The sequence below is a fragment of the Molossus molossus genome, unplaced genomic scaffold (assembly GCF_014108415.1).
Source record: "Molossus molossus isolate mMolMol1 unplaced genomic scaffold, mMolMol1.p scaffold_m16_p_5, whole genome shotgun sequence".
Classification (NCBI taxonomy): Eukaryota; Metazoa; Chordata; class Mammalia; order Chiroptera; family Molossidae; genus Molossus; species Molossus molossus.
The window spans coordinates 32,478,968-32,493,267 of record NW_023425388.1 but is presented as its reverse complement, the minus strand read 5'-3'; the positions used below and the strand labels follow the sequence as shown (position 1 = coordinate 32,493,267).

Genomic DNA, 14,300 nt, shown 5'->3' with positions numbered 1-14,300 from the left:
AATTACCTAGATTTTTCTTGCTAAAGGAAAATAATTGCCATTACCTAGATATCAGTTAAAATGAACAAAATATGTGTGGAATGACTAATTAACGTAAAGTGTTATTAATATATTCATATGCAAATAGGTCCATTGTTTAAATTTTTTATTACTTTATATAAAGTAAAAATGTGTGTCTAGATATTAACACTGGTGTTTCTAAATATTTAGAATCCTCTATGAGTCTTACTCTTTTATTTTGGTAGATAAAGATTTGTTTTATTCAATGATTGACCTATGTAATTGCTGAGGCCACTATGTACATACAACAGAGATGGAAATTGAGTATTTCGTCTCTTCCTCCTTGGCCAGTCTTGATAATTTCCTCCTTCTGTACCATAATTTCCTCTACTTTTCATGGGGCTTGATGCTTCCCTGGTCTTAGACCTGCTGGCCTCAGCTTGATCACCCAGGAGCTGCTTATGAGCCTTATCTGCCTTTATCTCGTGGTTGTGTTTCATGAGAATTGGCTAGTTTTTTAACATGTTTCTGTATGCTTTCAGGTACAGGCTGTGATATATGCTACAATCTTCTTAGGTTCACGGTACCTTCCTAGCAGCTGGAACAGAATTCTCATGCAGGTTACCTTCTCCATCATTTCAGCATTGGCAGTACCCTTTTTCTTACCTATAACTATATACCTTCCCTTTCACGATGTTTTTTTGTCATTGAGTCCAGGAATGGTCAGTTACAGACTTTAGGGAGATCAGGCCACCATCACTGATCAGCTTCTAGATTTGTTGATGGAAGCTGGCGCTGGCAATTTCACTGATCTCATTGGAGTCCAGTCAGACCTTTATTTTTTATTTTTTTCCACAGTGGAAGACATTGGAGATGAGCCTCTTCTGAAGCCTGAGCACAGTTACTTATGGCTGTGGCCACAGTGGCAAACAAAGTAACGGTCCTAATCTTCATTTGCTGTTGCCCTATGCATAATTGAGAACAATATTATGTCATGGGAAGATAGAACAACCTATCACCAGATCTGGGTTTTTGTTTTCATTCTTTCATATATTAACTGCAATGGTACAGATTGGAAAAGTCTGTACATGATGATTAGTAATGTTAAGTACATTTTTACATACCTGTTGGACATGTCTATTTTACAAAAATGTCTATTCTGGGTCTTTGTCTATTTTTAAATCAGATTATTTGCCTTTTTGTATGCATGTTTTTGGGGGTGGGGCAGGGACTTGTTTTTGTTTTTGTGGGTTTTGTTTTTGTTTTTGCAATTGAGTTGTATGAGGGCCTTTTCTATTTCAGATTATTAATTCCTTATCAGATATATAATTTGGAAATATTTTCTCCCACTTTGTAGTTTGCCTTTCCATTTTGTTGGAGGTTTCTATTACTGTGGAGAAGTGTTTAGTTTAATGGAGTCCCACTTTTTTTGTTTGCTTGTTTTTGCTTTTGTTTCCTGTGCTTTGATGTCATGAAAAAAAAATTATTGCAAAAACTAAAGTTAAGGAGATTTTCCCCTGTTTTCTTCTAGGGATTTTTACAGTTTCAGGTCCTAAATTTATGTCTTTAATCCACTTCAAGTTACTTTTGGTGAGTGATGTAAGAGAATGGTCCAGTTTCATTCTAATGCATCTGTATATCCAGTTGTCCCAACACCAAGCTAAAGAGGAAAACGCTTGTGAACATAATACAATTTGAGGGAGAGAGAGAATATCAATGAAAAAACAAACAAACAAAACAAAACAACTATGCCTTTCTATCTGAAATGATATGTATTTGAAATGATCCAGAAGTGTGAAGTTGATGTAGAAATAGTATACCATAACCGTGATGGTTAATTTTAGGTGTCAACTTGGCTAGGCTAAGTATGTCTGTGAAGGTGCTCCCAGAAGAGATTAACATTTGAATTGGTAAACTGAGTAAAGCAGATGGCCCTCCCCAATTTGGCTGAGCATCATCTAATGCATTCAGGGCTAGAAAAGAACTAAAAGGCAGAGCAAGGCTGAATTTGTTCTCTCTCTGTGTTTGATGCAAGAAATTCATCTTTTGCCCTTAGACATCAGTTCTTCTGGTTCTCAGCTTTTGGACTCAGATCTGGACCTATACCATCAATATCCTGATTCTTCGACCATTGGACTTGAACTAAATTATACCTTTGGCTTCCCGGTCCTCCAGCTTGCACACAGCAGATCATGGGATTTCTTGACTTCCATAACCATGTGAGCCAATTTCTATAATAAATCTAATAAATCGGCCATATATGACAATATATATATACATCTCCTGTTTGATTTTATTTCTCTGGAAAAGCCTGACCAATACAGTAACTATTTCCTAAAAGGAAGTTATAGACTAATGAAGCAGGTAGTTCTTGTATCAAATAACATAAAATTCTCACTACCCTGTATGACTTTTAGTGGAAATATAACTTGATGTTATCAATAAATTTTAAGATATTTCACCTTCAAAATGTTAGTCAGTGGACTAATTATTTTAATAATAATGAAAGCTATTGGGTACTTCCCTAATAAGCTTACTTAATTGGAAGGAAATTGAACATTGCTTATTAGAATCATAGTTCATCATTTACTTATCTACAGCAAAATATCTCCCTCTTTTTGAAATAGCTCATTACAAAGTGATATATTCAAATTTTATATATTTTAAATCTACATGAATTATGTTCACCAAATAAAATGTATCTATTAGGATATAAATGTATTCCAGTTCAAATTATTTGGAAAACATTGTTCCCCGAAAGATGTATGCTGCTAAATACATTGTGGGAACATTTGTTGTCTTCACTCTTTTGAGACACCTTGACTTAGTAACTTGAAATTGATCCATTATTTATACAAAATTTTTCACTTACATAAAAATAATTGCTGCCCTGGCTGGTTTGGCTCAGCGGTTGGAGTGTTGGCCTGTGGACCAGAGAGTCCCAGGTTCGGTTCCCGCTAGGGGCACGTACCAAAAAATAAATAAATAAATAAAAAGAAAAAGAAAGCACATATAAGGATGACCTGGCCGGTTTGGATCAGCGGTTAGAGTGTCGGCCTATGGTCTGGAGAGACCTGGGTTTGGTTTCCACTAAGGGCACGTACCTCAGTTGCAGTTTGTCCCCGGCCCTGGTTGAGTCGTGCGGGTGGCAACCACTCGATGTGTCCCTTTCACATCGATGTTTCTCTCTCTCTCTCTCTCTCCCTTCCACTCTATCTAAACAAAATATCAAAAATGTCCTTGGGTGAGGATAAAAAAAAACAAAAATAGTTGCCATATTGTTCCTTATCACAAATATAACATACAGACATGGAAAAAAATGAAATACAGAAATTATATCATATGCCAAAATTAAATAAAAATAGATAATAAAAATCTAAAAAAAAGATAGGAGAAGATTATTGTGATCTTGAGCTAGGCAAAAATTTCTTAAGGTAAGCTACAAAAAGCACAAACCATAAAAGATTAAAAAGAGATGAATTAGTTATCAAAATTTAGAAATTGTGCCCTTGAAAAGACATTATGAAGAAAATAAATAGGGAAATAGATTAAGAGAAATTCACAGGACACATATCTGAAAAAAACACATTACAAATACAAAATCATGGAAAACAAACGCTATTATGTGTGTTATTGTTCTTTGAAACAATACACTGATGTTGATAGAACATGATTTTATACTAGTGGAATATTTTCTAACCTTATATTACACCCACATTTAAAGATAACTAATATAAATAAAGCAGAAAGCAAAATAACACAAGCTCAATAGGAATTCTACTCTTAAGAACAATTATATTACAAAGTAATTATCTCAAAGCCCTAAAGTTAGAGATAACTAATTAGGCTCTTGAAATAATTTATTTAGACATAAAATAAATCTTACTTTTCACAATTAAAGGTTTTAGGAAGAAAAGAAGAGAATAAAGGAGAGAAAAGTGAGGGAGAGAGGTGGGGTGGGAGAGAGAGAGAGAGAAATAGAATAGTGTTCATTAATTTTCCAGTGAGTGTTTGGTGTTCACAGGCGGTAAATTAAGTTTTCCAGTGGTGTCAAAGGAAATAATAGAAGTTGTTCTGACAAAAGGGAGAAAATGAAGTTCATCTTTTTAATTAGTCCCTTTAATGTTGACCATTCTAAACTCAAATTTATTCCTAACCTTTTTAATCTTAGCTACAAATAATGTGTTATAGTGAAATATAACTTAAATTCAACACCAAATATAAAGACTAGAGGTTGCTTTTAATATCAAATATTTGAAATTATTATTATTTTAAACTTATAGAAGTTCAGTTAAGATATGCACACACACACAGACACACACACTAGTGTTATCTGGAAGACACCTCTCGGCCACTCATATTTATACGTTAATGAATTAATCATTGTTCAGGTTGACACTCACCTTGTAGTACAAGAAATGAAACACAGAAATTATATCATATACCAAATATGATTTGATGTAATATACCAAATTATATCATCACCATCTCTGAGTTGTTTTAGCTGGTGTTAATATTTGTCAGTGAAGCTAAGAAAGGCACAGAGTAAATATGCAAGAGAGTTAAATTATGACATGAGGTATTTCCCTAATGACTACTTATGTTAAGCATCTTTGCATGTGCTTATTGGTAATGTTTATTTCTTCTTTGGAGAAATATTGTTTTCAAATTACTTTTCCATTTCCAATTTGGACTGCTTGTTTCATTGTGGTTGTTGCTGTTAAGTTTTAGGAGTTCTTTATATATCTGGTAATTAATCCCTTGTCAGATATATGATTTGCAGATATTTTCGTCCATTCTCTGGGTTGCCTTCTGATTATATTGATAATGTCTTCTGATGAACAAAAGCTTTTAATTTTGATGAAGTCAATTTTTTTATTTTTGCTTTTCTTATGTGTTTTTAATGTCACATCCAAAAAAAAAAAAAAGTAATTTCCAAATCCAATGTCATGAAAATCTTCTCCTATGAGTTTTGTAGTTTCAGTTAAAGTCTAATCCAGTTTGAGTTTATTTATATGACATACAATAAAGGTCCAATTCCATTATTTAGCATGTGGATATCTAGTACACACAGAACCATTTGTTGAAGAGACTTTAATCTACTAATTCTGAAAATCTTATTCTCCCACTCCTCAGGGATTGCAGATTTCTGCTTGTTAGGCATCGGTACTGTCCACTTATGACTTTTCCCTCTATTATGGTAAAGTGTGTATTGGCTTTTGGGTGGGATATCAACATTTCTGTTTTGTTACCTCTGTGGTCAGCTAGTAACCAGACAAAGGTTTTCTTACATCCCTGGCTTCAGAAAGGGGGACAAGGTAAAAGTGTACTGGCCCTTTAAATCTTCCCATAAATGCTAAAGAGGAAAGTAGCTGTGGCCTAGAGAGCACCAGCCAGCTGCTCCAGAAACTTGAACCCTCGCCTATGGTCTAGCGTGGCTTAGAAATGGGGATCAAAGACACGTTTCCCCACACGACTTGTACGTAGGAACAATAGTCTTCCCCTTCATCCAGCGTGCTCCCATTGTTGTGTGTCCAGTCAAGCTTCAGAGTTCCAAAACAGTTTGTTCCTATCTCTATTCTCATTTCAGTGGTTGCCTGGTTGGAGAGACACCCTCACACCTTCCTGCTCCACCATTTTGCATGACATCACTCCTCTCGTACCAGAGGTTTTGTAAACATAATTTCTATAATTTTCAAAATTAATAATAAGCAAATGTTTAACTCACACTGTTTTCAATTAAGTACAAAATTGTAATTCTTTAAGAATCAACTTGGCCAAAATTGCATAACAAATATTCATTTCTACCTAGACAGTAATACACATTCCTGGGATCTTGCATTTCTTTCTTTTGTCTTTTTAAATCTCTAAGATGGATTTTATTGTGAAAAAAGTGTGATCCTCACAATAGCAAAAGGAATCATTGGTATGACTATTATAACTGAATTGGAAACACATTCACTTCCCCTACACCTAACAGCTTTTATTTAGATATGTTAAACCGGGAACTACTAGATTTACCAAATCCAAGATTTTGTATAGTGAATCTGAAGTAATACAATATCCCTGTTGATCATTAAAAATTGTTTTAATAAAAATATTAATGTTTACGTACTAATTGTTAGTATAATACTATAAATTTAACTGGTGCAAAGTTGTACAAATCTGACAAATGAGAGAGGTCAGTGGGAGCTTGAGATGGTAATTGTCTTCTCTATTAATTTTGTTATACCTGATGTGGTTTCAAGGAGAAAGGGAGTTCATAAAGATGAAGGAAAAACCAGTGATGCACCGTGCTAACATGGCTTTTCATCCAGGAGCACAGCCAGAGGAAATTTGCATTTACTTGGGAAATGGAATGCAATTCTTTTCAACTCTGCCTTTAATCTTCCTGCTTAGTGCATAACCTGGTAAGGAGAGGGCTGACTAATTAGTAATGACCTGTGTGTTGATTAACTGTAGAGATAATAAAATATTACTAAAAGTAACTCAACTAATTTGGAGAGAATAATACAACAGGTTACATACAACACATTAAACAAAGACTAGAGGCAAGTAAAATTCCTAAGCACAGGGTATTATATAAACTATTGAAAATGTAGATTTAATACGAAGCACAGACCAAAGGGAGATTTGAACTTTTGAGAACTTAGAGTTCACACTTAGCTGCAGAATGTAAAAATTCCACATTTTTAAGTGGGTAGAAAAATCAGAGCTATACTTTGCCCCCATTTAGCATGCTTTGCCGAAAATAAATTTTACAAGACAAAACTTATCAGATAAGTTGACTAATTGTACATGATACAACTAATAGTTTATATATGTAAATGCCAGAGCAACAGAGACTTTATCAATATCATCTTCTTTCTAGTAAAAAAGTAAATGCAGCTCATTAAAAATAGGGTAATTCTAAAAAAAAATCTTACACTTGAGAAATTCCAAGTAATAAGGTCTAAATTTAAAAATTAAATCTGTACACCAAGGAGAAACTATAGATGGCCTTGGGATTGGTGGTGACTTTTTAGATATGATGCCAAAAGTTCAATGTATAAATAAAAGATATGATAAGTTGGACTTCATTAAAATCAAACTTTTCTGCTCTGTAAAAAACACGGTGAAGTGAATAAAAGAGAAGCCACAGACTAGAAGAATATATATGCAAAAGTCACATCTGATAAAAATATACAAAGAACTCTTAAAACAACAAGAAATAAACCTGATTTTTAATAAATGGACCAAAGACCTTAACAAACACTTCACCAAAAAAGATATACTGATGAAAAAATAAGCATATGAAAAAAATGCTTCTCATCATATATTAGCAGGGAAATGCAAATTAAAGCAACAGATATTTTTGCACACTTATTAGAATGGCCAAAATCCAGAACACTGACACCAAGTGCTGACAAGAATGTGGAGCAAATCATTCATTGCTGATGGGAATGCAAACTTGTACAATCACTTTGGAAGACTGGCTGTTTCTTACAAAACTGAACATATTCTTTGCATATGATCTAGACATCACACTTCTTAGTATTTACCCAAGTGAATTGGAAATGTATGTTTACATAAAAACCTGCAGACAGGTGTTTATAGCCACTTTATTCATCACTGCCAAAATTTGGAAGTGACCAAAATGTCCTTCAATAGGGGAGTTGACAAACTGTGATGCATCCAGCACTAAAAAGAAATGAGCTATAAAGCTATGAGAAAATGTGGAAGAACCTTAAATACATGTTTGTAAGTGAAATAAGCCAAGCAAAAAAGGCAGCATACTGAATGATTCCAACTATGGAGACAGTAAAAAGACATGGTTGCTAGGGTTTAACGTAAGAAAAAGATAAATAGGTAGAGCCCATAGGATCTTTAGAACCTGGAACTATTCTGTATGATACTATTACGGTAGATGCATTTTATTGTACATTTGTCCAAACGCATAGAATGTGCAACACCAGTAGTGAACTGTGATGTAAGCTATGGACTTTGGATGATAATGATGCATCAGTATAGGTTCATCAGCTTTAACAAATGTACCACTCTGTTGCAGAATTTTGAAAATGGGGGGCAAAACTATACATGGGAACAGTGGGGTTGAGAAATCTTTGTATCTTCCTCTCAATTTTGTTATGAACAGATTTCTGCTCTAAAAAATAAAGTCTTTTTAAACAAACAAAGTTGATAGCATTGCGTACGTGCTGTATAGATGTGGAGTTGAGCAGCATTTTTGAGGAAGCTGCAGAAGCCAATCTTTGCTGACTGAGACTAGATTCTTTAGGACCCATCTCTCTGGAAGGCAAAATGCCTGACCTCCAGATGCCACGGGGCATTTTTTCCTCTTGACTGACAGTTTTCACTCCCCTGAATTTTTCTACTCTTCTGATTTTTCCATGTTCTAATTGGCTGGTTTCAGATCTGCTCACTCCTATATTGGCTAAAATCAGTAGAAAGGATGGACAGAGAGCCCTTTAGAAGGACCTCTTTGGAAGGTATGTAGGTGGAGGGGTTTTACTGCAAAATAAGAATGAGTTACCAAACAGTAAAGTAAATAAATGCACATCTGAAAAATGTGCAGACCCCTAGCTGAGTCAATAATTGCCCTTTCTAGATGAACTAATTTGATCAATTTGTCAACAAAAAACAAGTTGTCCTGGTACCTGTAGCCAGGGCCTGCAGCTCCTTTTTGCATGATTTTAGCATGTTTTGCCTGGCCCAGTCAGACCAGGCTGACAGGGGACCCCACTATTGTTCTATCTGACAGGATGAGAGATGGGGAAATTCCTGAAAAAGTCAACATTGATTTGTGAGGCACTTTTCGCAATTAAGTCTTTGTCAGAGTCTTCAAACTAAAGGTGGGCATTTTCTAATATGAGCACATTAGCCAACTCTATACACTCAAAGTTTTTAAAAGATTCTTCTCAGTTTCATGCAGGTATATATTCTAATAATTACATTGCTAATACTGCAGCATGGTAGATATTATTTATATCTCTCCAGTGACTAAGTATTGGAACATAGAGTGATGGGGTTATTGCCCACTACTTGGGGAATAATACAACTCCAGAATTACATCCTTAACATCTATTGCCTGGTTCTCTCCTGTGGTTAACTCTTAGGTTATGGTCTCTAAAAAAAGATTTTTAGATGAGAATTCTTGTGTGATTTATTGAAAACATGCTCTCAGAAGAGCTCTGTATGAGAATAAATGAAACATGATAGAACAGTGGAGGAAATTAAATTAAATGTGAAGTCAGATGAATTTAATAAATAATATTTATAAAATTATACACCGTTGTTCCAAAAAATGAAAAAGTGATGCATTATCAAAACTACCTGATAGCTTTTCTCCTCACCTCTTTAATAGTGAATAAACCATGTGTTATCATCCTCTTTTAAACTCACAAATTTGTTATATACCATTTCAATTATGGATTGCCTTAATATTCCATCTGGTAAGTACTCTAAAACACTAATTCAAGCTATTTTACTATTAATTTGTCTACATTTTATTTGCCTAAAAAAATGGTAAATTCTTTAAGGTCTGTATGTTTGGCAAATATTTCTTTATATATGCTGCAATGTATAATCCAATGTGTTTATAGATGTATCGTGTGATTAATGTTTATAATATGATACTAAAGACTACTTGATTTTTAACTTCAACTACATTTACTCTTCTTTCTTGCTTTTTAAACTTTTATAATTTCAAAACATTTCTATTAAAATAATTTAAATCTATACTCATGAAATATTTATAATTAAATAAAATGATATGTGGGGTTTATTATATAACAAAGCAAATAGGGAAGTAAATAGATGTATAGATAAAACAATATTGTCCTTCATGAGTAAGTGGAGATTCATTACACTACCCTCTCAAATTTTGAATATGTTTGAAATTTTCCAAACCAAAGGGTAAAAATAAAATCATAATAATGCTAGATAAAAACTACATGTTTAGAAATATTTCTGACTCCTTCCAAAGTAACATATTTTTATCTTTTTATTTTTTATTACACGGAAGGGAATGGTTTTAACTTTCATACTTAATGAATAGTAGAAGTCACTTTTTGGCTTCCGGGAATCGTTTTTATATTTTAATGCATATTGATTTGCATAAATGTTATTTATAAATATATTTCTCTAAATTTTCAGCTAAGTTCAAATTCTGCTATAAGGATGTGGCATTAGATAATTTTTAAAATAATGTATCTGTCTGGCACTAAGGAGACCTATTATATATCCTTGGATAACTGAATTAAGAACATAACATAAACCAAATATTTATATTGAGGTAAATATTAAAACTATAAAAGTAAGCAAACCTATTTTTTATTTATTCATTATTTCATTTATCCTCTTATTAAATAAAAAAATTATAAATGTATGCCTTTATAAAATTTTAAAAGCAATATATATGTAATTTACCTTTGTTTTGACTGATTGTTTAATTAAAATACAATTGAAAGTTTAAGATATGATAAACATAGAGTTTTTTCCCTTTAAATAGTTTTATCAACATTCCCTAACTTATTTGATACAGATTTATACTAGTTTTTATATTTTCCAAAGTTCATTATGCATCAGAGAATGACTTATTAAATTACTGTAACTTTGAAAGTACAACTCACCCACATGTTGACATTAATTTTTAATTAAAATAACAAATCTTTACAAATGAAACAGATGTCTCCTCAACTTTTGTTTTTATTCGCTGAATCAATTTGTCTTCCAATTGACACTATCAAATTATATAGTAATTTTTATGGCTATTCTAAATGGAAACCAAATTTTAGAACCAAAATGAGTCTTCCTGAACTAGTTTGTTAATATGGATAAAAACTACCTCAGAATAAAATCAAAGGAGAAAATCATAAAGGAAGAGATAGCTTTGAGTACATGTATATCATGTCTTAATTTTCAAACAGCACAAAGTTTCAAGTTGCATAAAAGTTGGGAAAATAGGGGCTTTAGCTTATATGCCTTTCACATCCACTATGTTGTGAACCGCTTGGGGTCAGGAATCATCTCTTTATAAGGCTCGACAAGAGACAATGCTTTTGGCGATTTCTGCAGGTATTGAATCAATTTATATCTGGACTATCTTTGTGAGAACATTTGTAGAAAAAAATGGCTTTGGAAGATAGAGATAATGTCACCTTCTAGGGCAGAAGGCAGATTTGTTTCCAGACCAGGATGATAAAGAGAATGTCTTCCTCCAGGCAAAAGTTGCTCAGGTTTTTCAGCACACTGTTTCAAAGACTGGAAGATGTTCAGTCTCAGCATCTCTAAACCGTGTCACAAACCTACTTGGCACGGTACCCCTCTAGGCCAATCCCATTGCACTTGGGGGTCAAGGTTAACCAATGCAAACATGAAGCTCATGTTTCTTACTGTGCTATAAAAAGTAAAGTTTTGGGTTTTTTTGTTTTGTTTTGTTTTGTTTTGTTTTGGTTTGTTTTGTTATTGTTTTTTTTCAGACCTGAGTTTCATGTCTTTTCACAGCATCTATAAAACTACCAGGCTAACTTGTTAGCTTTCAGGTAGAGTAAAATATCAGACCCTGGACAGTTCTCAGCATACGAAGGCCAGGTTCCTTGTATATGATGCATACTGTAAATAAATACATAAAATGCTGAGGACAGACTCAGGTAACAAGTGAGACCTAAGAATGTCGTATTTTGCTCAGTGTATACCTTAGTGCCTGAAAACACTAGTAATTAAGAACAAAAACGAAGCAAACCAAATGCAAGAAATGTGTTGAATTAGAAAATGAACAACAATCCAGATATTTTGCATCTGTTTTAATTGTGTTCCTATGGTTCAATAAATGCTAGTTCGATTTCAGAAAATAGAATTAATTATTTGAATAAATTTAATACTCAGGAAAAAAATCTATCACCATTTCTTTGAACACATTAATTCAAATTGCACTATGGTGGGTTCTTGGTTCATTTTGTATGCAAAGAACAGCATAACTGGAATTCTTTTTTAATTTAGAAAACTATAAAAAAAGTTTTCTAAAAATTATATTTGCATATAAAATGAACTAAGTACTAACTCTCATGTTTTAAATGTAATCATGTCAAAAATTAAATACATCATTTTGTATTTTTAATTCATGTAATGCAAAAAAAATGTGTGTCTTTTCACATAGTAGCAAAGTGAATAAACTTCTAAAAATGTGCTTTTTATCATTTTGTCTTTTTTTGTTCTCTTGCAATGAAATAAAATTAAATGGGAATTATGTTCTTGTCATATATAATTTAAAATGGAAGTGAACCCTCCAAATAAATATGTCTGAGAAATAAGTAGGCGCCTCAGACTGGATACATGAAGAAAACAGAGTGTGAAATGGAATTAGATGTAATACTTTAAACAATGAGATTTCATAACAACTAGTGAAAGAGCAAAGCAGTAAGAACCTTATATTAAATCATGAACACTTGCAGGAAAGGGTGAAAATACTGAGGAGAATTAGAAAGGAAGTTACTGAAGAGAGAAATGAGGCCTGTTCAGAAAAAAAGGTGTTTTTTTCTTCACAAATGAATTTTATTCTACAAAACGTTGTCATCCCATATATTAGGACTCTGGTGATTGACTTGGTTATTTTTGCTACCAAAGGGCCCCCGATAGAAAACTTTATGATAAAAAGAGATAAGGAGGAAAAAAAAAAGAGAAGAAATAATAAAAGAGCAAGGGACCACCTATCAGAACTTCTAAACCTCTTGGGAATTTAAAATAGCCCCCTGGGAATCTTAATGGCAAATCATAAAGTGCAGCTTTTATTCCAAAGCAGAACCTGGAATTGACAAATTAAGTAAATGAGTGAGGACTAAAGAATAACATAATAAATCTTTTTAAAATGTCATCAACCAATGAAGTCTAGAAGGATGACCGATATCAGGCCTGTGTCCAGAATGAGGTCTGGTGAAAGCCATTGCTCTATGTTGTTATGCTATCTTTCTGCTTGAGAGTAAATATAGCCCAATGTATTAGGATCTACCCACCTAGAAACTTGTTTTTTGAACCCACATAGTGTGCAGAAGGCCCAACAAAAGGTAAGGAAATAGTAATTATAGTCAATGCTATTGTGTCTTTTTAAATATGTAAATCATTTAGCAAATAAATCATATGTGTGAAATAAAAATTAATATAGATAAATAATATTATGGAAGTGCCTCCAATAATTCTGTTATACAGAGTTAACTTTATTAAATTTAAAATTCTCCTTTCTCCCTCTCCAGCAACTTCATTTCAATTATATTCCAGGCACTAGGTTGATTGAAGGTACAATGATCAATACAACATGGTTGTTTATGCCCTTAATGGTCACATATTCTATTAGGGAGAGAGATAGGAACTAGGTACAGGAACAAATTTTTTAGAAGCTATAGATTGTAATAAGTGTCATAAAATATGCAAATTGCATATTGCTTAGAGATTATTACTGGTGCTAAGTAGAAAGTTACTTTGTGAAGTATAGGACGATTTCTCTGAGGTTGTTACCTCTAAACTGAGTTGTGAGGGATTGAAAAATATCCAGCCGTATGAGGAATGACCAGGCAGAGTGAACACATGGGTGGCTATAGAAAATAAAAAAGAGAGTGGCATTAGGTAAGGCTGGAGAGGTACAAAGGGCACAAAATATCCCAGTTTCTGGTAAACCATTCATGATTGATTGATTGATCCATCCAATTTTTCAACAAGTATTTATTGAGTACCTATTATGTTTCAGAAACTATTCTAGGGACAGGGGAATATTTCCTATGGAGTTTACCTTTTATGTGATAGAAAGCATAAAATAAATACAATAAATAAAAAAAATATTCAGTAAATTGATAGGTGATTAATGCTTTGGAGAGAAATAAAACAGCAGAAATACGGAATAGCCCCATAGGGAATGCCTTGAAAATTGTATGGTAGTGGTCAAGAGGAACATTACACAGAGGTAATAATAAAGGCTTGATATGGTTTAGAGGAATGCCCAGGTGCTGCATTCAAACATGTTAAATTGAAATGATTCTTGGATTCTAAATACAAATTTGGGTAGATGTAGAGCATGAAATAGAAAATACTGAAGGATGACTCATAGATTTTAGCTGGAAAAAGTTGAGTGTTTATCTAGACTACGAGCAAAATATGAGATGGAGAAAAGCAAAACCATGAGTTTTCCTTTAGCATTTATAGAGTGATGCATACAAAAGTGATTTGATCAAGCAACAAGTTACAATAATTTTTAAACAGGTGTTTTTTACCAGACACTGTTATAGTCTAAAAGAACAAGGGAACAAGACAAATAA

At 33.2% G+C, this 14,300-nt stretch overlaps 1 pseudogene; it reads right to left on the bottom strand.

The window, feature by feature from the left end:
• Positions 1–294: 294 nt before the first annotated feature.
• Positions 295–14,300, bottom strand: part of LOC118616907 — a 30,667-nt pseudogene continuing 16,661 nt past the window's right edge.